Here is a 24830-nt window from a genome sequence, read left to right as displayed (position 1 = left end):
CAAGGAGAATTCTCTAGGGAACCCCAAAGACAACAAAGAATACAAAAATAAGGACACTGGAGGAAATTTTAGAGCTACACCACAGCTCTTACCAATAGATGAGGCACCAACATGTGTTCAAAGCTCAGCCAGTCCAGTGCACTTCCCCTGGACTTTGAAGCAAGTGAAAATAAGATTCAGGGGTGGTTTAAATGTCTTCCTGTCTGTCATGGTGGTGGCATCAAATGTCCCAGGCCCCGTGTGGTGATGCTTCTTAGCCAGGTAGTGGCCTTGCTGTTGTTTCTACCACTCTGGTGTCCTTGGTTCCTGTCTATTTTCTGGGCAGGCTCTGATCTCTAGTCTGACTGCTGATTCTGCAAGGTACCTAAAGCAAACTTTAAAAAGTTTTCTTCTTTCTCTCTCTTAGAACTTCTCTTAACATCTCAGGAGACTCTAGTGTTTCTGGGAATACAGTGTGGAAATTGCTACATTCAAAGGTAAACCATCAAGCCAGAGATGCCTCTCTGCTGAGCAAACCACCAGCTGAGGGGAAATTATACAGGAGTTAGAAAGAAATTATTTAGGCAGTTGGCAGTTGGTTGGTCCTCAGTAACGTTTCCCTTTTAATAAAAAGCAGTCCCCAAATCATTTATTTTCTAACAAAGAGCAGCCTGAAAAATCAAGGTGCAAGCATAGAAAAGCAAGCTAGAAGCTTGCACGGGTGAATGTCCGCAGCTGTGCCAATGGGAAAAGGCTACCTGTGGCCCAGGGGTGTTCAGCATGGAGGCTCTATCTCCCCTTTTCTACGTCAATCACAGGAGCAGTAAAGGAACAGGCAACATGGCTCTGGTCAGGTAGAGAACGCATGTGCATAATAAAACATTAGGGTAGGGTGACCAGCTTCTTCATGTACTATGTAAATGGCACACCTGGTCCAATTAATTAATCTTTGAGCCCCACTTAAATCAGACGCTGCCTCCTCAAGCTCATCTTATAAAACCTCGTGCATTTCACCACAAAACCACAAGACCTGCTTAACCCTGGAACACTGTATACCTGCTTAACCTCGCTCTCTGCAGGAGAGACAACTTTTGATCTTTCTCTCACCTATCAAACCTCCACTCTTAAACTCACTCCTTGTGTCTCCATCCTTAATTTCCTTGGCTTGAGGCTGCGAACCTAGGGTATTACCCCAGATGAAAGATGCTGCTTCAGAAAGAAACAACAGGAGAAAGAACATGCAGAAAAAACTGCAGCATTAGAGGCAAAGGGAGCTGCAGGGTAACTCCAGATAGTGTCCTGACCAGGGCCTCCCACAGGGGTCCTCAGCCCTGGATGCACATCAGACTCCCCTGCAGAGCTTAGAAAAACTACACAGAAACCACCCTCCACCCTCAGAGACCTTGAGTACAGGGAGGGCCCAGGCATACCACGGAGTCCATCTCCCCAGGTGAGGAGAGTATGCAGGCGGTGAGAACCACAGAGGCGGGGCTAATTACACCACACACTATTTACACCACGTGCTAATTACATCGCACTCAGACACATTGTGTAATAGCTAGTATCCCTCAGACAGTTTCCCGTAAGGCCAGAGACAGTGCCCAGGAATAATATACACATCCTTAAAGCAAAGTCTAGAAGAATATAAACCAAAAAATTAGTGCTTATTATCACTAGATTATAGGACTAGAACTGATTTTTTTATACTTTTTCTTCAAAGAATATGTACTAATATGGTAATTTTTTAAAGATATATAATATCATCTGCAGAAGACATCTTCTATGGGCTTCAGGTTTCTGGCAGGGAAGCTCGCCTTCAACAGCTCTGACCACAAGAAGCAGAGGCTCTTTCATGGGAAGGATGAGGAAGACGCAGAAAGTGGTGTCTTTCTGTCTTCATCAGAGCTGGGCCATTAAACAGAAGTAGCTTCCTGTCTCCAGGAGTCCACACTCACTCCATCGAAAGCTAGAAACAGGATCTCCCTTTCATTGATTTCCTAAATAAATGGATTGGTTTGGGAATGGCTTTACTTCCAATCAGTCCTGTCAGCTCTCCATACCATAAATTTGTATTTTGTTTCTTTTTTTTTTTTGAGACGGAGTCTTGCTCTGTCGCCAGGCTGGAGCACAGTGGTGCAGTTTTGGCTCACTGCAACCTCCGCCTCCCGGGTTCAAGTGATTCTATCGCCTCAGCCTCCTGAGTAGCTGGGACTACAGGTGAGTGCCAAACACTTGGCTAATTTTTTTGTATTTTTAGTAGAGACAGGGTTTCACCATGTTGGCCAGGATGGTCTTGATCTTTTGACCTTGTGATCCACCTGCCTTGGTCTTCCAAAGTGCTGGGATTATGTATTTTCCTTTTAAAGCATTTGCTGTGTTCTTGTCTCTTGGATGTGGCTTTAGAGATGGGCATCCTGAAGACAAGTATTCTGTTTAGTTGTTCTCTTTTAGGCTTTCTAGATGCCCACTTTCCTGGCATCTCAGCCTTGTATTAATGGTTCTCAAAGTGTGGTCCCAGGACCAGCAGCAGTGACATTGGGGAACTTGTTTAAAATGCAGGCTCTTGGTCTCACCTCAGCCCTGTTGAATCAGAAACTGCAGCGGGAGTGGGGGCAGTAGTCAGTGTTTTAACAACTATAATATGACTGCTTTAAATTATTATTATTATTATTATTTTTAAATATTTTGCAGATTTATTTGCTCTATTTTTTTCTTATATCACTTATGTCTTTTTTTTTTCCCATTTATTTATTTTATTGCATTTTACATTTTGGGGTACATGTGAAGAACATGCAAAATTGTTGCATAGGACTTTAAATTATTTTAATAGCCTAAAAGCCCACATTCTGGAAAAAATATCCTGTGTCTTTAAGCCCTACCCTAGGCTGTGATTTAATTATCTATGCAGAGAGGGCAACCCACATCTATGGAGTGGCTCACTTTGAAGCCTTACAACATCCCTAGAAAACTTGTCTCCGTTTGAAAATGAAAAGTCAGGTGTGAAGAGTCAAGTCACTTTGTCAAGATCTCAGCTAACCGGCAACAGAGCTGGGTATCAAACCACATCTACCCACTGCCAAAGCCCCTGCCTCTCTGCATGCTCCCCGCCCTGAGCTCCAGGACTTCACTGCTGCTAAGCGGGATCCTGAGAGCCGAAAGGTGGGGAAAATCCTGGCTCATTCCTTGATTCTCTAAAACAGCTGGCCTGGGCTGAATGGAGAATGGGTGGGGTAGACTGCAGCAGCATCCAATCTGTTCAAGGTGAGGAAAGGTTTTTCAACAAGCATCTTGTTTCCCTACCAGACTGCAAGGCACCCTCCCCACAAAAGACACTTTCATTCATTCAACACACATTTGCTGAGCACCAGATGCTCTGCAGTTTCTACAAATCAGAGTGGAGTGAGGCTAAGGGCCCTGCCCTGCTCAATGGTAATAATAAGTCCACATTTGGTGAGCACATTCTATGCCCCAGTCACTGTGCAAAACAGTCTCATTTAATATTCACATTAGGCCTGTGAATTAGAGAACATCTTTATCCCCTATTAAAGATGAGGAAACTGAGACTCAGTGAATGTATGCAATGTCTCAGGGTCAAGCAGGTCGGAAGTGGCAACAACAGAAAAGTCTGGATTCCTCTGACTCAGAGCCTGAGCCCTTAACAAGATGCTGTGGCACCTTACAACACATGTGTCCTCTGCTGCTCGGGCGTGTACATGTGTTTTTAGGATAGTGATATGTTGTTGTAAAACTGTGATCTTAGCCATTGCACAGGGCAGGCCCTGACTTTCCTGGTCAGGGATTGTCCATGGAAAGGATGGCAGAGCAGGAATCAGGATGCCTAACTGTCTGGGCCATAGGGGTGAAATTAAACAGCAGCAAAATCCAGAACCAGTGAGCAGAGCAGAGTTTGGGGTAAGGAGATGACAAGAGGAATAAGAGGCTCCTTGGGTACCTGTGGGGAGGGAAGCCAGCGGACTGCCTACTCCTCTGGCATGGGTCTGTCTCCTGGGTGATGCTCCTGCTTCAGGCACGTCCCAGCTGATGAAACTCTGAAATATTTCTAATATCTCCTCGAGCAGGTCTTTCTTCTCATTCTCCTCCCTTCCTTTCCCAAACTCACAATGCTCACGATGAATGAGGAGCAGCTGTGCGCGCACGCTTCTGCTCGAAGCTTAAAGAGCAGGCGTAATTAGCCTCGTCCTTCTCCTGCTGCCACAGTCATGGAGCACAACTTGAGATGGAACCTCAGCCATGACACACACAGCAGCGCCCTGCCAACTTGCATTGGACAGGTAGCACAAGGCAGAACTAAACTCCTCTTGCACGAGGCTACGGAGATTTGGGGTGTTTGTCACCTAGCCTGTCCTGACTGATGGATTGTCTCTCTGGCAATCTGTCCTTTTCCTGTCTCCAAGAAGTTAACACATGTGACATTCTCCAATGGCCAGAGGACTGGGAGCCTGGTTCTTCATAGCTTTCTGCTGTCCTCAGAACAACCCTCTCCCTGGAAGACCTTGAACGGTCTCTGTTCTTTGCAGCTAAGCAACAACAACCACCCCTCCCTGCATTCCCTCTATCACTTGTCATCGAGTTCAGGTGGTTCAGGCCCCTGTGGTCTCTCACCTGGGCCATTGCAGGCCTCCCAGTGACTCCCCTGTACCTCTACTCCCCCTCCTATCTGCCTCCCTGTAGCCGCCAGAGTGGTCTGCCTAAACTGCAGGTGTGACTATGACCTTCACCCGTTATCTCCATCACCCCCTGGATTAGGGGTGCAAGCTCCTGGCCCAACATCCAACACAAACAATCTTGGGTCTAGTCCTGTTTAGAAATAAATCAATCTAGAACTAGGACCGGTGGAGGAAATATTTCACAGGGTGCGTGTTTTCTGAAGCCCAGGCCATTCCCTCACCAGGACTCTGTTTTGGCTGCATGTTTATAAGGGAGTAAAACTCAGCCATGCACACACTCTGATCCAGAGCTTATATCCAACACACCCACCATGTCTTAGGTGCGAGTACTCCAGCAATGGTGTTTAGCTCTAAAAATAAGCAGGCCCCTGCTGCCATGAGGAACAGGCTGTGAGCAAGCCACGCCTCCTCGGAAAGCATGTCTCACATTCCCCACCTGCCATCTTGTCAGCCACACTCTGCTTCTCTGGGGTTACTCTCAAATGCTATTGCAGTGAGTGCGAATCTGACGATGAGCTCAGTTGCCTGTGCGCTAAGCCCGGCACAGTCACAGCTTCTTTGACTGAGAACTTGAAGCCTCTTGAGCAACGGAGGAGGGCCCCAGGGCACTCACCCTGCTTGGACACCTCCATAACAGGGCCACCAACTGGACAGCTTTGGCAGACAGCAAGATGGCATCAACATTTCCCAAGCCAGGGGCACTGGCTTTTCTGGAAGGCCCACATGTGAGCCACCTCTGGCATTTTATACCACTTCTAGGGTGGCAATTATGAAATACACTTTGACTAATTTTTCACTGATGCAAACTCAGCCTTCCCTGCATTGATCCAGGAGATACACAATGCAACTTTCAGAATGTAGAAACATTTGCATTATGATCAGAATTGCCCACCAACCCAGAGCTTGAATGCAGGCCACAACACCAGTGCCCCAGGAGGGCATTGGGCGCCATGAATGTGAGCAATTTGGGGAAGCTCTCGGTCTGCAGGCTCAGGCTGCTGCAACTGGGTAGACTTTGGATACCTCCGCTTGTGCCATTGGTGTGACCTGTCCCCTCCCTCATCCATCGCACAGCGCACTCCCATCAGGACTGGAAAGCCAAGGCTAGGAGTCAGCTCAAAGATGTTTCTGAAAGGGAAAGTTGGACGGATCTAGTGGTGAGTCCTGGGTGGTCTACAGATTCAAGTCGCCTGTGGGAGTCACATGATTTGGGAGTTGAGGCTTCCAGACAGCTACTTCTGAGCAGAGAGGATCCATGGGGCTTCAGGGGAGGACTCCCAGGTACTGGCACGTTCTCCATCTCAACCTGGGTGGGGTTACACAGGTGCTGTTTTACATAACTGAAATTTATTAAGCTGTACATTTATAGCTAGGAGCAGTGGCTCAGGCCCGTAATCCCAGCACTTTGGGAGGCTGAGGTGGGCAGATCACCTGAGGTTGGGAGATCAGCCTGACCAACATGGAGAAGCCCCGTCTCTACTAAAAATATAAAATTAGCTGGGCGTGGTGGCACATACCTGTAATCCCAGCTACTCAGGAGGCTGAGGCAGGAGAATCACTTGAACCCAGGAGGCAGAAGTTGGGGTGAGCCGAGATGGCGCTATTGCACTCCAGCTTGGGTGACAAGAGCAAAACTCTGTCTCAAAAAAAAAAAAAAAAAAAAAAAACCTGTACGTTTATGTCTTATGCCTAATTGCCTAATGTGGGACATTTCTTGTATTTCATAATTTTTTAAAAAAACATGGCTTTAAGAAAAAGACAAGGCACCCTGAAAGAGATGGAGTGTGTATGTCAGGAAATGTCTGTGGGAGGGAAATGGCAAGCTCTCTGTCCACCAAAGGGGAGAGGAATTTCATTTTGCTCTGTGGGAGGCAACGTCCAGGGGAGATCTAAACTTTCCAGGGCGTGTGGGCCATGTCTCCACATCCTGAGGGCTGCAGAGCTGGGCTGCAGATGGCTTCGGGAGGGACCCAGGAAGTGTTGGCACTGGCGGGGGTGGCAGGGCGGCCCTGTGGGAGCTGCTGAAAGAAGAGCCGCAGGGGGCCAGCCCAAGAGCCTGCCTTCCTGATCTTTGCTGACCATCACCACAGATTATGTGAGGTAAAATGTGTTCTTTATAAAGCCGCCCCTAACTTTTCATTAGCTTGCTTTGCTGGGTTGAAAAAAAAAAAAACAAGAAAACTAATAATGAGAAACCACAAGAGATCCCCAGGCGGGATTTGAGCCCTCTCAGGCATGGCCAAATGTGGCTGAACTGGGACTGGATAAAGATGTTTACTGACAGTCTAATAAACAAATGGGCCCTGTTGGATGTAACCTTGATGAATGGAGCATCCAGGTGTTTTCACTAATGGCAATAAGCACTACAACCCAAAGTATTTCTGATTCAAGTCTAATGCATTATTAGGCCATTAGAGGCTGAGCACGGAGAACCATTTGGACACAACCCTATCAATAATGCTGCTTCCCAGCCTGCATTTAGGCCCGGGGAATTAGTCATCCTGATATTCTATTTAATAAAAAACCTCAAGAAGAAGCATCAAAAATCACATTACATTTTAACAGGGTTACAGCAGCCCAGGAGAACCACAAGTTTAATTTTCATAAGAGCATTCATTCCTCAATTATGTCAAACATGAAAATGTAAATGGCAGATTTAATGCTAACAATACCCCTCAAAGCACATTGGCAGGTAAGGCACATTATGTTGAGTGGATGCTGGCTGCATATCAAGCAGCTCCTGAAGGGAGATTTGGGGGCTCAGAGAGGAGGGGGTTTCAGGCTACTTGACGGGGCTGCCCCTGGGAGAGCTCCATCTCCCATGCAAGGGGGGACACATGAGTCTTAAGAACACGGGCTCCCTGGTGGCCCCTCATGGCATCTCCTGTGGGTGCCAAAAGTTTGTTTGCTCATGTGGCAGCAGCTGACAGACGCTAATGGAGGCATTCCAGGGCCTAAAAGTGATCAGAGCTTCCAAGACATTGCCAGGAACTGCATGGGGTGTGAGATGAGAATCTGTATTTGAAACAAAATTCCAGGTTAGGGTCTCTCCCTCCCTCAAAAACTAGACCTATTTTCTGGCCAAAGGCATGGCAGAAAGAAGGGAATATTATTTCTATTTTTAGCTGAAGTCACTGACAAGAGCCACCAAAGAGTTTCACTGCCTTTTTCCATAAAAAACAGAAGTTGTCTTTGAAAGATGTCAGGATACATTGATTTTTTAAAAAACAATCTATGGCAAAAAAAAAAAAAATCAAGTATTGTGAATTGGTGAGTGCAGAGGAAAACAGCTGAATGATTATACATCAAACTATGAAGGGTACCTCGGAGCATACATTACTTTTGTAAGCAAAATATAATAATAATAAAGTTTTAAAAAAAAAGAAGCCCCAGCAGAGAATGTCCATTCATGAATAGAGCCGTCTTTCTGACGATAAGCACTTGTACCATTCCTTCTGAGTTGATCTGTGATTGGAATTAAGGCAGAATCATAAAATCATGAAAAAGAAGGCTCGGATACAATCTGGTCTTATCCCTCTTTTTATTCTGGAGAAAGCTAAGACCCAGAGCAATTCATTCATTCAGAAAGAATTTACTAGGAGTCTGAAATGTGCCAGACAGGACTTCAGGCTCTGGGCTTCTCTTCAGGGCTTGATCCAAGCCTCAGACTAAAGATGCCCCCCTGTATCATTCATCACAATAAGTGGATCCCACACACGTAACCCAACATATGACAGCAAATCTTACCATATAACTGTATTACTCTGAATATAGAAGTCCTTATAGGGAAAACACAATAAGGCATATACATTAAGTTGATGCCAATACACTTTTATTAGGCAAATACCCCTTATAAGACATCATGATGGTTACCAGAGATATCAAGACGAAAAACACAAGCATTTCACAGTCTTGGGAGAAAGGCAGATGTGTAAACCAATAAGACAGTACAATGCCATAGGTGAGCATGTGTAAAAGTGCATGTCTGCGATGGCATGCTGCTGAGTGGGCAATAGTTGACTTTTCAGGGAGACTGCAGGAAAGGCTTTGCTGGGATGACATCCAAGCTGGGTTTTGACAAGCAAACAGTTGTTTATCTTGTTAATAAAATAAACAACTTATCTAGGCTCTGCCCACTTTCTCATTTGAGTAAACAGAGGCCAGAAATCAAAGGTAATTTAATTCAATTCTAAGCTTTGCTGTGTTTTGTGAAGGAAGCCTGAGCAAATACAATTTTACAACCCACTGCCACAACCAAAATTCCCTTTTCCCATTGCTCTACACCTGTTCTCTCTCACATCCCATGTCTGCACCAAAGCTTCTCTCTTCATCCCTCTCTCCCACCTGCCTGCTGAAAACTCCCCACCAGAATCCAGCTCTCACAGTCTTCATCTTGCTGTCCACTCTCCCTTTTCTTCAAAGTCTATCATGTCTTCTCTCTGGCATGCAAACCTTGGCCATGTTTGATACAAATCAAAAGGGTCCTTTCTCAGTTCTGCTTCTTATGGCTCTAACAAGGCCAATGATAAGGGATGGCAAAGACAGTGTTTGCCTTAGACAGTGGGGTACAGGAAAGTGGGTGAATGCTCACTTGGGGTGAAGGTTTGACACTGCCAACACTGACGGTGAGTTTGGGCAATGAGTGTGGGCTGCTCTGTGGATGTGCACAAATCCCAGTGTCTAGGCTTCAGCTTGGGATAGACCAATCTGTCTTTCAGGAGAGTAGCAGCTGCCAGTGGACAGTTACGGGGGTGTCAAGCACACTTATTGAGATATCAAGCCCTCTGGAGCAAAATTTTCCATTAAAAGCACTTTACAATTTCTCTTTCTACTTGTAATTATATTGGGAATAGGGTGGGCAGAGTGAGCTACAGTTATCTTTTGAGCTAGAGACATTTTATAGACTCATGAATTAGGAATGGGCTTTATCCTACAGCCAAATTATTAAACAGCAAATTTTCTTCCTGTCTCAGGAAGAAAGAGTGAAAATCTATCAAGACTGAGCTTCTCAAAGCCTTGCAAGGCAGAGTTTGGTTAAAAACTTGCTACAATCCTAATTTAGGAGCATTCAGATAACACTGAGTATACTCCAGTAGGCTGTTTGGAGTCATTATCTACCCTAAGTAGATTCAGTTCCAAGAGCAGGCAATTAAATAGCTTATTTTAGGCAAGAAGGCTGCTGTAAATGAGCTAACTCTATTACCTTCAATGCCCTGCTTATCTGGCCCTACAGGATAGCCCTGGATAGCAAAGGAAGCTCTTTACTACTGGGACCAAAGAAGGCTCGTGCGCATCAAGACTCAGCCTCAGAAGTGTCTGGACATAGAGGACACCACCATTAGTTGGCCTAAATGCCTCCACTTTGGTTTTAAACAAGGATTTTCTCATGTTATCGTCGGGGAGATATGGAGCTCCGCAAGGGCAAGGATGGTATCTTTCATCTCTGAGCATGTTCCAGGGTGGCCTGTTTTTATCAAAGCCCTCACTTCCTCATCTCTAAAGCTGGGGTAATGATACTGACACACTGGGAGCTGGAGAGAACACTATCAATCATGCACATAGAGCTCCCAAAACAAATCCTGGCATACAGCTGCCTCTCACTACACACATACCTCAACTGATAATGAAGAGGAGAATATTGCAAGAGGAACCATGGACATAAATTATCCAAAAACATGTATCTTTATTGTTGTGTGTGCTATAAGCCACCATTTTCCACAGACAGAGAACATCAAAATGCATAGCAGAGAAAGACAGTATTTTTACAATATGTCCTACTGGTGTGAAATCTAATGTAGTGAAAATATCCGATATATAGAGTTAACTGTTTTATATAATTATATAATCAATTAAGAGTTAACTATAGATGTAAAACAGTTATCTCTGTTCCCCTGCCTCTCTTTCTCTTGACTGAGAAACCTCAAGCGTTGTTTTTCTCAGATGACAGAGGCCTGTGATAAAAAAAATCTTGTGTGCACAGGCATAATTAAGGCATGTTCTTTAACACAGTGAAATTTCAGTATTGGACTTTACATCATTTACAAAAGAACCTCTTCTCTGGACTGGAGGAGAATTTTCCTCCAAGCCGGTAGACATTGCTTAATACAATTCAGCTTAGTCCCTCCTGATGGCAGTGTTTTGTCCCCATCAAAGACAATAGGGGCATTGCCAGAAGCCGGAGTAGAGATTGGTCAGGAACCAGAATCTAGAGGAAAACACCCATTAGTAAGATGTCTCAGGAGTGATTATTATAGTTTCCAGATGGTATAAATTTTGTCTATGACCAAAAGCCTGCCAGTTCTGTGAGCTCAGGTCAAAGGTCTGGAGGACATATCAGCATAGCCGAAGGCAGTTCTGTTAGAGGGAGATGTCAAACGGCAGAATGAGGAAAGAAGACTGGCGACTATTGAGCTGCTCTCATACGCTCAGTCCTGCCTGCTGGCTTCAGGCTCATGCTCAGCTAGCCCCTGTGTGCTCACATCAATCTCTGGTCTCTCCAAATTTTTGTGTCTTTGGCCTCCCCAGGAATAACACAATAAAAATTAAATAGCCACGGGGAAATGAGTTCCCACCATCATGGGATAAACACCCCAAAAGGCAGTGGTTTTGGTTTCTGGAAAATGTTCAGTTCAAGCCTGAATGTGGGAAGAGGTAGGAATAAGAGGATGGAAGGATCAGTCTCTTCCCCCAGCAGAAGCTGCTGCGGGTGGCTGGCCAGCAGTTAGCTCCAATTTAGGACAGAGAGGCGATAAGGAAGGGACAGCCGACGCAAACCAATAAATCTCTCCTTCCGAGCGAACTTTTATCTGAAAATGTCAAAAAAAAAAAATCTAGACAGGAAATATGTAACCCTAAAGCAATAGCCCGATACACGTATTAGCTGTAACTGAGTTTCCCGAAGATGCAAGATGAGTTAATTGAGTGCTCACGCTTAAAAGGGAGACTTTAACTGCAGGCCCTTTCTACCCATTTAAAACTTAGAAAATCACAGTGTTCCTGATGAGAATCAAGATAGGCAGACCACTTAAAGAAATACGCCCAGGAACCACTGGACACAAACATACCCAAACAGCTGGTCCCTCGTCTGTACCATTTTGTAAATAAGTAAATATGGCTATTCCATGTGAAGGCAGTAAATATGTAAGTTCTTGTCGTATTTAATGCCCAAAGGGCCCAGGGTGCTAAGGCCTGACTTGTAATTTGTCTGCTTGTTCAGATATCACCTCTAAAGCTTCTTTCAACTTGATTAAGAAACCACAAATATATACTATGCAATGTGGGGTGTGTGTGTGTGTGTGTGTCTGTGTCTATCTAATATATTTAAGGTTAACTTAAGCATAAATACATACATTCCCAAATTACAAATACAAGTCAACAACATTGTGCTTCTAGAATCTTCTCACTAGGGAACTTTGCCCAGTGTGATTAGATCGAATAGGTTATCAACTAGTGCATCATGTGGGACATGCGGCAATGTTTGGAGAGATTTTTTATTGTCACAGCTTGGAGATGGGGTGTTACCAGCATCTAGTGGGTAGATGCCAGAGATGCTACTCAACACCCTCAAATGCACAGTACAGTCCCTCCCAGCAAAGAATTATTCCATCCAAAATGTCGGTACTGCCCAAATTGAGCATCACGACATTGATCCTTTTTCCTTCATCACCTGGTTCTACGTTTGACCAGCCTGGTCTCTCTCCACCTCACAGCTCTTCCACCAGAGAAAACAAGCACGCAGTTCTGAAATGACAGCAGCTTCCCTGACTCTCCACTTGTCAGTTCTCACTTGTATAGCACTGAATTCATTCCACCTAATTTAAACAGAAAATAAATCCATGAAAGGATGTCAAGTAGCTCATAGAATTTCCAGGGAGGCAGAGAGTTTACATTGAAGTGAAGCAGCTGGAGCAATAGCAAAACCGCAATCCAGCTGATACCATGTAGGCACTGATGGTGCCCTTCCACCTCCCCACCTAAAAGATTAAGTCCACCCAGCCCCTGCTCCTCTCATTGCCTACTTCTGAACTGGAGTCTCACACAGTTGGATCTGATGGGTGGAGAAGGCTAGGTAATATGCCTGTGGCCCAGGTGCAAGAGGACAGGTGAGTGAGCGTAGTGTCTGCCTTGAAGAGGCAAAACAGATTGTCTAGAAAACTCCCCAAACACAGGAAAGATGCTCCAAAGATACTAGAGGCCACAAAAATAGCTAATGTTTAAAGCCACCCCCACCTCCAGACCCAGTGTTCTGCCATCAAGCCCTGCTTTTACTCAGTTTCATGGCCTAGTTCTAGGTTCTTGCTTCTGTATATGCATCTGGGCCTCCAATGAACTAAAGACCCTATGTCAAATTTCCCCTTTTTACTCCACTTTCCCCCCTGGAGCCAATTATATGCCAGTTTCTTCTTCTCCAAGGAAAAGAACAGATGCTTGGGTCAGGAAAGTGTTGTGAGCAATTGGGAGGCAGGTGGAGTCGCTGTACCAAGTTCAACATCGCTGCACATTGGATTTGTCCCTTGAGTTCTCTTCTTCTTGAGGCTCTTCCTGCCAAATGTATAAAGAAGTGAGGTGGCCCAGAGTCTACGCCCTCAGAGCAGGTTCAGCGATCTCTTGCTGTCTCCCTTTTCTCTCTCTTTTTGTTTAGAAGTCAGAATTACGAATGTTTCTGGGATACCTGAGCAGCCCATCTTTTTCTCCCTTTTTGATATTCTCATCTCTGGCAAGTTGAAGTCAGACTATTGCTGTGGTCTGAGATCTGTGGCAGAAGCAGAAGCAGAAGCCAGTTCTCCTTTTGGCACTGGGAGCACTCCTGTCTCTGCCTCTTTCTGTGGCACACTGGCGTGTGTGTGCGTATGCGTGTGTGTTCTGTGCACCTTCATGGCATGTGTGTGCGTATGTGTGTGTGTTCTGTGCACCTTCATGGCATGTGTGTGCGTATGCATGTGTGTTCTGTGCACCTTCACGTGTGTGTGCATACGCATGTGTGTGTGCATACGCATGTGTGTGTGCGTATGCATATGCGTGCGTATGCGTGTGTGTTCTGTGCACCTTCATGTACATGGACTTTCCTCAGATCAGAGCAGTAAGATCCAAGACTGAGGCTTGGGATTGGAGGAAATAGGGACTGCCAGCCTTTTAGTCTACTTTGATTAAGGACCACTGGAGGTAGCAGACCCAAATTCAAGTCCTGAGCCTCCTTCTTAATTAATAACCATGCAACCTTGGGTGATTTACCTAACCTTGCTGAGTCACAGAGTTCTCAGCTGTAAAATGAGATCATGAAGGCTACCTCAGAGCTATTAGGACTGAATGAGAAGGCACACGCAAAGTGCCTGGCACATCATGCACCGTGTCTCGGCATTCTGCTGGTCTCCTGGGAGACCAGAAGACGTAAATATTATTCTGTCTTATTTGGAAGCATTCATTCCACCTCTGAGGGCAACAGATGTTTTTCCATCTCAAAGTCATTACAGAATAGGGGTAGGAAGAAAGTGGTGAGTGGGAAGTTTTCAAAGCCCTAAACAGAGAAGTCTGCTTTAATAGTACCCAATATGAAGTTGGGGTCTCATGTCCAGTGGAGTGGTTGCAAGTGTCCCTGCAAGTGTCGCTCATGAGTCCCGGAACAGGAGCCAAAGGTCATGGTTTGAGTGGGCCTCCCTAGAGGTAACATCCTCATCCAGAAAGAAATCTCCTCATCCCCCAAATTTTTCCCACCCATTCACTGGCACTGAAAATTCCTCCTACAGGGAATGCACATTTTCTTGCAGAGTGAGAGAGCTTAAAATGCAAGCACTATATATCCTCATTGTGAAATTGACTACTCACTGAAATTGATTTGTAACTCCGAAAACTTGAGCACTTTCAAAGCCATTCACAGACATGCACAGGGTGACAACAAAATTTGAGTTAAGGACACTTGTGCTCCCGGCTGAGGTGGAACAAGACAACCCTCTGCCTTCCTGTTTCAGCTCCCGTGCTATAAACAAGTGTCCTTTTCACGATCTATTTGGTGCCAGTTTTTCACATTTTTGTGCTTTCTGTTGGTGACCTCGCTGTTTGAGAGGGCCCTCCTCACGGTGCTGAAGTGCTGTCTAGCATTCCTACATGCAGGAAGGCTGAAAGTACTTGTGTTGGATGAGGGTCATTCAGGCATGAGTTATAGTGCTGTTGGCCGTGAGTTCAATATTAATCAGTCAAAAATGCAGTACATCCAGAAAAGGAAGAGGAAACACACCAAACGGTGTGTGAGTCCTCTCTGGGAAGTGCTAAAGTAACATCTACAATGCATGCTGAAGCTATGGAAAACATGAAAAGCACAAAGTCTGTGGATTCACGAGATGATAACCAACCACAAAAAAGTGTAGTGGACAGACAGCATTGCTGTGAGGCTAAAAGCCAAAGACATTTATGATCACATTATCATAATTGAAATATTATTATTTAAAACATTGCATTTAATTACTTGTTTGTAAGAAATACGTCTTTTTAAAAGTGTCTTCAGACTGAAACTTACATAAAACAAGGTTATGTATTGATCTGCTGGTAAAAATGTTGTGAGCAGAGACTCAAGAGAACCTCATGCTGTATTTCTGCTGGGAGCAAGTATTCCCTAATTCAGTGTTTGTGACAACTTTGTAGGACATCACTACTGTAAATAATAAGAATCAACAGTAGCACCTTAGGAAGGGACTCTCAGAATCAATGTCACACTGAAGTATGAATTCCCGATGGTGCCTGCTTTCCTGAGAGCACATTTGTTCACTGAATGCCTGGTAGGAGGTTCACTGTAAAGAAATAGAGGAAGTCCTGAGGAAAGGACAAGTGGGAGCAAAAGACAAACTTCTCCTTCCCCACAAGATTATAGCTGCAGTGAAATTGAAATGATTTGCCCAAGACCAAAGAGTGGAACTTAGCGACTGTGGAACTTGGGTTTACGGTTCGGGTCTGTCCTCTACACTTGCCCCCAGAGTTTTTGAAAATTTTCTTCATGCCAATGTTCAAGCATGCACTAGGTATGCCAGCAGGCACACCAGCTGCACCAGGGCTGCCCATCCCCAGCTAGCCACCAGCTGTGAGTTGTGGAACGGAGGAATACCACGCAACACCATTCAGCCTAAGGATAGTTTAGAAAACAGCCAGGCTGGAGAATGAGCAAATTCTTACCACTGAACCTGCTATCCTACGGCTTAGGATCATTGCTGATCCACTCAACAAAGAATGACATTTGGCCGGGCTTGGTGGCTCATGCCTGTAATCCCAGCACTTTGGGAAGCCAAAGCGGGCAGATCACGAGGTCAAGAGATGGAGACTATCCTGGCCATCATGGTGAAACCCCATCTCTACTAAAAATACTAAAATTAGCTGAGCATGGTGGCCCATGCCTGTAGTCCCAGCTACTTGGGAGGCTGAGGCAGGAGAATCAGTTGAACCCGGGAGGTGGAGGTTGCGGTGAGCTGAGATTGCACCACTATACTCCAGCCTGGCGACAGAGCAAGACTCGTCTCAAAAAAAAAAAAAAAAAAAAAGAGAGAGAGAGAGAGAATGACATTTCTCAGTCCCAAAGAACACACACAAAAGTATATGTCTGGTAGCATTGACAACAACAAAAATAACAGCAATATTTATGGAGTACTTCTCCCATGCCACACATTGGATTCAGTGTTTAATACGTTAGATAACTTGTAAAGCTTAGGGTACATCAGAGTTAAGCCAATTAGTGCAGCATTTTGAGGATGCTGGTTTGTACAGACAGGGAAGTTCCTTGTAGGCAGTGTTATTTCTGTAAATCTCACATTGAAATGTGTGTCCTGGCAATAGAGATCACTGAGAACTTGGCAATGAGTGTATTACATTGTATTAATTATGGGATGAATACGTCTTAAACATGCATCATGAGAAAGAGGGTAGGCTGGGTCCTAAAGACACCAAGGAGAACAGTCTCTGTCTGCAAGAAATGTACAGCTGGCAGGGGAGAGGAGTTGTGAGCTGAGAGGTAAGCAATGCCACTGTAAGAAAGGAACCATGAACATTCTGTCTTAGAGCTTTGGAGCAATTTCTTCTGCACAAGAGACACAGGGAGACTCTCAGAGGAGGGGACATTTAAACTTGACATAAAGGAAGGATTTGGGGACCAAAGGGTAAGGGGTGGAGTTCCAAAGGCAGGCAGAGTGAAAAGCAAGGGACAGTCCATCACTAGGCAGGAAGCCACACAGCAAGTGTAGAGAAGAGAGTGTCCAGCATTTGTAATGTTCCAAGCCCTGGGTTACAATGAGGAGGTAAAGATGATGAGGACAAGGCTCCTGGCCTTGAGGGGCTCAAGCTTTAGAGCAGTGCTTCTCACTGCGCCCATCCATGATAAGGAGCATGCACCAAAATGAAAAGCAACCTGCTGATCCTCCTTTTAGTATAATCTGGCTAAGAAACAAGTGAACTGGGCCAGGCGCGGTGGCTCACGCCTGTAATCCCAGCACTATGGGAGGCTGAGGCAGGTGGATCACGAGCTCAGGCGATCAAGACCATCTTGGCCAGCATGGTGAAACCCAGTCTCTACTAAAATACAATTAGCTGGGTGGTGCATGCCTGTAATCCCAGCTACTTGGGAGGCTGAGGCAGGGGAATTACTTGAACCTGGGAGGTGGAGGTTGTAGTGAGCCGAGATCACGCCACTGCACTGCAGCCTGGTGACAGTGCGAGACTCAGTCTCGAAAAAAAAAAGAAAAGAAATAAGTGAACTGACCTAGCAACAGAACTGATTTTCATTTTGGCCCATGCTTACCCCATCACAGACCAGCAGCTGGTGTGCACGCCATGCTTGGAGCCATACTTCTGCAGAGCAACGGCCTCCAGAATGAGTGCATGCAAGAAGACCTATTCAGGCACAGAAAGAAAATAGTAAAATTTCTTCTTACACAGGGCCTGAAATCAATGAAGCTAGATGTTCTTTGGCTTATCAACTTTGTTTCCCTGATGCTAGAAAGGCAAAATGGTGCACACACCACGCATTTTTTACACACCATGCCCAGAAGGAACCAGGAAGTGGAAACCGTTTTTACCCACAGAACACTTTTGACACCAAATGTGTAGGGTTTTCTACCCACATCAACCAATTTTCCAACACCAGCCAGAAGTGTCCTACGCTTCAATTATCTACCTGAGTTATCTACCTGAGGCATTATCTACCTGAGTTAGTATCAGACCCCATAAGTTAGGGGCTCGGTCTCACAAGACTACCCCTGCTTCAGGTGCCAATTACAAGTCCTGGGCCTCCAGTACTTCTGACTAACCAGCTACAAATCAGGAGATCCCACAATACCTCCTCAGCCTCCAAATTTGTTATAATGACTCACATAACTCAGGTAAACACTGTACTTACATTTACCAGTTTATTACAAAAGATACTATAAAATATACAAATGAACAGTCAGAAGAATAATTATGTTAATATAATCAATTATCATATAATTATTATCATAATTATTAATATCAACATAATCAATAATAATATTAATACATAGGGTGAGGTCCAGTACAGCCCCAAGTAGAGGATCTTCTGTCCTGATGGAATTGGGGTGCACCACCTGCCAGTACATAGATGCATTCACCAACCCAGAAGCTCTCCAAACCCCATCCTATAGGATTTTGTGAAAAGTCATTACATAGGCAGGATCAATCAAATTATTGGCCATTGGTGATTAAGTCCATCTCTAGCCCCTTTTCCTTCCCTGGAGGTCAGGAGTAAGGCTGTAAGTACCATCCCACCAATCATGCCTTGGTCCCTCTGGTGGGCAGCCTCCCACTGAAGCTAGATACAGACCACAGCCACCAGTTATCTCATTAGCTTACCAAAGGCACTCATCACTCTAGAGATTCCAAGGGTCTTAGAAGCTCTTCTTTAGGAACTGCAGCAAAACTTGTGATGGATCCTCAAAGAGCATAAAGGCTCTAAATAGTCTTTTGTCTGTGTGGGCTGGGTGTTCCGCTGTTGGGAAACAATTCTTCCCAGATTTTTTGGCATTTCTGCACAGTCTTGTCCTCAACCAAAGAGCACTGAGAAGCTCTCTTCACAAATGGTTGGCTAGCAAATATGTCTTGGGAGCTGGAGTGTGTAGAACAAAAACAGACAATGTCTTCCTCCCCAAAGCTATTCCATAACTGTAACTGACATCTTACGGATGTCCTAAGGTGGTAAGGATAATGTCTTCCCCAAAGGCAAGGGTTAGGCACATTCGCTGGCAGTTTTCTGATAAGGCCAGGACTTAAGCTCACAGTTCCTCGGCTGTGACATAGGTCCACTGTGAGCACAGCATCATCTGGTCCCACTCCACATACCCACTACAGAATTTCAGTGGGTGGAGTGTGCAATGGGAATCAGTAAGAATAGTAATTAACTACTGTGAGTAATTAACTACCTAAACCCATGCACACTCACTGCTTCCTTACTACAGAGTTTATGAAAGGGCAGCAAAGAGGCTTCAGGAACTCCTTCTCCTCTTGGCCTGACAGCCACCAAATGATTTGCAATCAAATTTTCTGTTTTCAGAGATTTAGGGGTTTTAGAATCATAAATGAGGCATCATGTGCTTGTCTTTATTTTTTACCTCATGTATTTCTCTTCTTTGTATGTTTTCTAATGTAAATAAGGTGTCAGTGCAAGAGTACCTGTATTTAATTTGCAAATAAATAAATATGCACCTATCAGAGGTGTCCAAATATCTGATCAGTAAGGCGTTGCCATCCAAAAAGCTTGACGACCGCTGGCTTGGAGATCCACGTCAGGTACAGAGAGGAGCAGGGGAAAGCAGCCTCAGAGGGGAGAGGGCCCAGGGGTTCGAATGCCAGGCCTGAAGTCCGAACTGCAGCAGGAACTGACCCCAAGCAACTTTAACTGGCTTCTAAAGTGAACCTCCACTTGTGCTGCTTGTTAGAAGTTGGGAGAAAAAAAAAAAAGAAACATCACCATATTTGAAAGCTACAAAGATTTAAAGCATAGCCTGGTACTAACATTGCAAAGAAGAAGACATAGAATGAAATAGGCCGGGCAGGGTGGCTCTTACACTTTGGGAGGCTGAGGCACGAGGATCCCTTGAGCCTAGGAGTTTGAGATCAGCCTGGGCAACATAGCCAGGCTTGGCTATGAGAAAGACCTTGTCCCTACTAAAAATCAAAAAAATTACCTGGGCATGGTGCTGTGTACCTATAACTCTGCTACTCAGCAGGCCGGGATGGGAGGATTGCTTGAACTTGGAAGGTTGAGGCTGCAGTGAGCTATGACTGTGTCAGGCTGCACTCCAGACTGGGTGACAACGTGAGACCCGGTCTCATAAAAAATAAAAAATGTTTGTAGGATGTCTTAGTCTGCCTGTGCTTCTATAACAAAATACCATAAGCTGGGTGACTTATAAACTGAAATTTATTTCACACAGATCTGGAAGCTGAGAAGTTCGAGATCGAGGTTCTGGCAAATCCGGTGTCTGATGAGGGCTCACTTGGAGGTTCATAGACACTGTCCTCACCAGGCCTATGAGGCTAAGGAGCTCCCTAGGGCCTCTTTAGACAGGACTCAACCACTTCATGAGAGCTCTCCCTCATATCTGATCACCTCCCAAAGACCTCACCTTCAAATACCATCACACTGAGGGTTAGGTTTTAACATACAAATGGGGCGGGAAGACACACACAGCCTATAGCAACGTCTTTATCCCTCAGCAAACACGCAAAAACTAGAAGTTCCACAAGGGCAGATATTATACCCCTTTTGTTCCAGTTTGCTGGTAGGTGCATGTATTTGTTTTAAGGAAGCACCCATATGAATTGATAACGTAAATGGCTTTTGTTGAATAAGGAATGACCACTCCTCCCTGTTGAGCTAACATAAGATGCAGTGTCCTGGCTGGACTCTGGGGTCTGCTCTGTTTGGGCTGTGGTTTAATGCCCTGCAGGGCCTTGTTCTGAGAACAGCCTCCAGGCTGCTGCTGCTCACTGAGACCTCAGCTAACAATGCAGAGCTTCCACTTCCTCTGTTCAGATCTTCTCATCCCTGTCCCTGGGTCCTGCTGAGGTGGGAGGAAACCCATAAAAACACACCTTTCCTGTCCTGAGTTATGAAACAATTGAAAAATAAAATTACTTCCTATAAAGGGTATAATATTGCTTTATTTCTGGTAAAGATGATACTGCAGCCTAGGCAAGGGGGTCATGCCTATAATCCCAGCACTTTGGGAGGCTGAGGTGGGTGGATCACTTGAGGTCAGGAGTTTGAGACCACCCTGGCCAACTTGGTAAAACCCCATCTCTAATAAAAATACAAAACTTAGCTGGGCATAGTGGCACACACTCATAATCCCAGCTACTTGGGAGGCTGAGATGGGAGGATCACTTGAACCTGGGAGGTGGAGGTTGCAGTGAACTGAGATCGCGCCATTACACTCCAGCCTGGGAGACAGCAAGACTCCATCTCAAAACAACAAAAAACACCCTGATACTGGAGGACACAGCCTGGGTAGGTGTGTTCTAAATACTGAGTCTTGCAAGTAAACAGAAACTAACCACCCAGTCCAGGGCACACACCAAGGAGCAGCAGGGCTAGGTGGGAACGCGGGTCCACCAGGCTCTGTCAGGGGCCCAGCTCCTTGCTTACGCACCGTGTTCATATGCAAACATGACGGGAGCACTGGCAATCACCTGCAGTGAAACCTCACTTAAGGCAAACCTCCCACTGCTGAGACCCTGTTTGCTTATTTGAAAAATGGAACTAACACTTTCCAACCAGCAGAAATTGTGAGGATTTGGCAAGATGATCACAAGACCATGCAGACTAACATATTCTGGAAATGAAAATGTCATGTAAAATATAAAGGATTATTATTACTGCTCCCATCATGATGATCCTGAAACCCACAAAATGAGAATGAGAGAAGTGATTGCTAGCCATGCCACTGCCTCCCACTGCAGCCTAGAAAGTCCCAGTGACACCAGGGGCCCACCCCAGGGGGTTCGGGCATTGGCCAGGGACACCACAGTGCACAGCAGAGCCTTAAGAGGAAGGATGCTCTGGCCCCCCACCCACCTGCAGAAACAGAACATGTCTTGCTTTCCTTGTCCTTCATTCCAGAAATAGCCAGGCACCCTCGGCGGGTTGTGGGAAGCAACGTGGGCTGCTGTGTTTTGACTTACCCCAGAAGTGATCAGAGAAGAGCAGTTCCAGAGCCTGCTGAGCAGGATTGGAGAATTCATGTTGAATTCCCCCCGCTTAGCTAAACATCCTCCCTTGGTTAGCCTGGCTGAGTCTGGAAAAAGTAAATATTTTCAGAAAGTCAAGCCAGTGATTTTGTTTTCTAAATCTATGCTGGCATGGTGTCTGGAAAGAAGAAATATGGGTTCCGACTGGGTTTAGGGAACAGAAACTGGCACTTGAACAACAACCGTGTATCAGACACAAAGCTGAGCATGTTCACGTTCCTCTCCTGCCTTCTTGCAGTAGCCCAGGAAGGAAAGATGTCACCCTCATTCTATTGCAGATGAGGAGGAAAAGCTTGGAGAGGCTGGGTGGCCTGCTACAGACACACAGATGGCAAACCACAGAGCTGGGTACAGACTCAGCCTGGCAGTTTACCATGCCCATGCTGTTTCCAGGACCCCCTGCTCTGCTGATTAATTTAAGATACCCCTTTTTTGCCGGATGGCCAAAGAACAGACAGACTGTAGAATGCCAGTGCCTCTTATTTTCTCTCTCTCTTTTTTTTTTTTTTTTTTTTTTTTTTTGAGATGGAGTTTCGCTCTTGTTACCCAGGCTGGAGTGCAATGGGGCGATCTCGGCTCACCGCAACCTCCGCCTCCTGGGTTCAGGCAATTCTCCTGCCTCAGCCTCCTGAGTAGCTGGGATTACAGGCACGCGCCACCATGCCCAGCTAATTTTTTGTGGTTTTAGTAGAGACAAGGTTTCACCATGTTGACCAGGATGGTCTCGATCTCTTGACCTTGTGATCCACCCGCCTCAGCCTCCCAAAGTGCTGGGATTACAGGCGTGAGCCACCACGCCCGGCCTTTATTTTCTCTCTTTATTTGTTCAAAAATATCATTATTTTTCTGCTTGCAGATTAGAAAAGTAGCCCCTTTGGACAATAAAACGGTGGTGTTGACTTTTCCATCTCATCCTGTAATCGTAATGAGCATGTATTAGTCTGTTCTCATGCTGCTAATAAAGACATACCTGAGACTGGGCAAATTATAAAGGATAGAGGTTTAATTGACACACAGTTCCACATGGCTGGGGGGGCTTCACAATCATGGCTGAAGGTGAATGAGAAGTCACGTCTCATATGACGGCAGGCAAAAGAGCTTGTGCAGGGGAACTCCCACGTATAAAACCATCAGATCTCTTGAGACATATTCACAACCACAAGAACACTATGGGGGAAACCGCCCCTTTGATTCAATTATCTCCACTTGGCTCTGCCCTTGATACTTGGGGATTATTACAATTCAAGGTGAGATTTGGGTGGGGACACAGCCAAAATGTTTAAGAGCAATATCTTTAGAAGTTGACATAGAGGTCCCTAGGTTACCCTGATTTCATTTTGTCCTCACTTGCTAGACTCAGGCTAGCTTGTGATGCTGCTGAAAGGCAGAAGACAGAGATACCGGAATGAATCAGCCAATTCCCAGAGGCGGTGCATCTGAGCGAGAGCCCAGCCATGGTGATCACCAGGCACTCCCTGGAGGAAGCAGGCCTCTTCGACAACAGCAACAGGATCAATAGTGTCTGTTCCTGTAACCTGGGGAGTGGCAGGGCGTCCTCTTGCTCAGGGTCACATATCCCTTTCCTTGACCCCCTTTCCTTGCTGGGACTTGTGACCCAACATGAGAGGTGCTGGGACTGGTTTAGATTTGAATTAAAGGGTGTATTTGAAAAGATCTGAAAGAAAGTGTTAAACATTGTTTAAGAGAATGAAAATGAGAAAAAGAGAGAGAGGAAAAAAAAAAAAAAACAGTCACTTTGTCCAGAGAAGGGGGGACGCAGTTGAAACACAGTCAACTCCTTATTTCTGTAGGCATTGGTTTTGTTGTAGAAAATCCAAGGACTTTGCAACTGAATCTTCTTTATGTCACTGGGCATTTACCACATGGTAGACACTGATTGCCCACCCTACCCACATTATCTGGAGTAGGGTACCCCTTCCAAATCCATACTGCATCTGCATTGATCCCTTTAAGAGAAAACAGAGGAAAGACAATGGAGAAGAGGAGGAGGAAAGTGAGGGGTGAGGAGTTCCAGCTAGTGTAAAGGAGTCCAGCACTGACACACTCTAAATCTGCTGATATCACATTTTCCACTCTCTAAATTATTAATTTGCAGTGCTGGTTTCTACACAGTGCTTAGCACTATGCCTGGCACGTGGTAGGCTCTCAGTAAATATTTGTTGAAGTATATAAATACGCAAAGCTTTTTTTTGTTTTTGAGATGGAGTTTCACTCTTGTTGCCCAGGCTGGAGTACAGTGATTCAATCTCGGCTCACTGCAAGCTCTGTCACCCAGGTTCAAGTGATTCTCCTGCCTCAGGCTCCTGAGTATCTGGGATTACAGGTACTCACCACCACACCTGGCTAATTTTTTGGATGATTAGTAGAGAAAGGGTTTCACCATGTTAACCAGGCTGGCCTTGAACTCCTGACCTCAGGAGATCCACCTGCCTCAGCCTCCCGAAGTGCTGGGATTACAGGTGTGAGCCACCATGCCCGGCATTTTTTTTTTTTTAAGTTCTGGGATACATGTGCAGAAAGTACAGGTTTGTTACATAGGTATGCATGTGGTGTAGTTGTTTGCTGCACCTATCAACCTGTCATCTAGGTTTTAAGCCCCATATGCATTAGGAATTTGTCCTAATGCTCTCCCTCCCTTTTCCCACAACCCATCAACAGGCCCTGGTGTGTGATGTTCCCCTCTGTGTGTCCATGTGTTCTCATTGTTCAACTCCCACTTATGAGTGAGAACAAGTGTACACAAATCTTTTTTAGTGTGTCCAGAGATTGAAGTTTCCAGATTTATACACCTTGACCGCACCTTAGTGGGAGGAGGTCCACCTGAGAGGCCAGCAGCAGCCCAGGATGACACCTCTGCCTCTTTGTTAACAACCAACAAGACCAGTTTTAACAACACAGCTTTCCCCT

At 45.4% G+C, this 24830-nt stretch overlaps 2 long non-coding RNA genes across 3 annotated transcripts; one reads left to right on the top strand and one right to left on the bottom strand.

The window, feature by feature from the left end:
* The first annotated feature begins 1427 nt into the window (after positions 1–1427).
* Positions 1428–23046, top strand: LOC116557352. Its single transcript, XR_004271481.1, has 3 exons — positions 1428–1438; positions 13743–13746; positions 22968–23046. It is a non-coding gene; the product is annotated as an uncharacterized LOC116557352 (long non-coding RNA).
* LOC116557351 lies at positions 8192–19747 on the bottom strand. Of its 2 annotated transcripts, XR_004271480.1 has the most exons (3): positions 18507–19747; positions 17440–17531; positions 8192–12478 (listed from the first exon to the last, which is right to left on the bottom strand). It is a non-coding gene; the product is annotated as an uncharacterized LOC116557351 (long non-coding RNA). The 2 variants fall into 2 exon arrangements; XR_004271479.1 differs by having other exon boundaries at positions 17440–19746.
* Positions 23047–24830: the final 1784 nt, after the last annotated feature.

The sequence above is a fragment of the Sapajus apella genome, unplaced genomic scaffold (assembly GCF_009761245.1).
Source record: "Sapajus apella isolate SASKATOON/1434 unplaced genomic scaffold, GSC_monkey_1.0 scaffold19, whole genome shotgun sequence".
Lineage (NCBI taxonomy): Eukaryota > Metazoa > Chordata > Mammalia > Primates > Cebidae > Sapajus > Sapajus apella.
The sequence above is the reverse complement of the archived record's forward strand: the minus strand, read 5'-3'. Positions and strand labels throughout refer to the sequence as shown.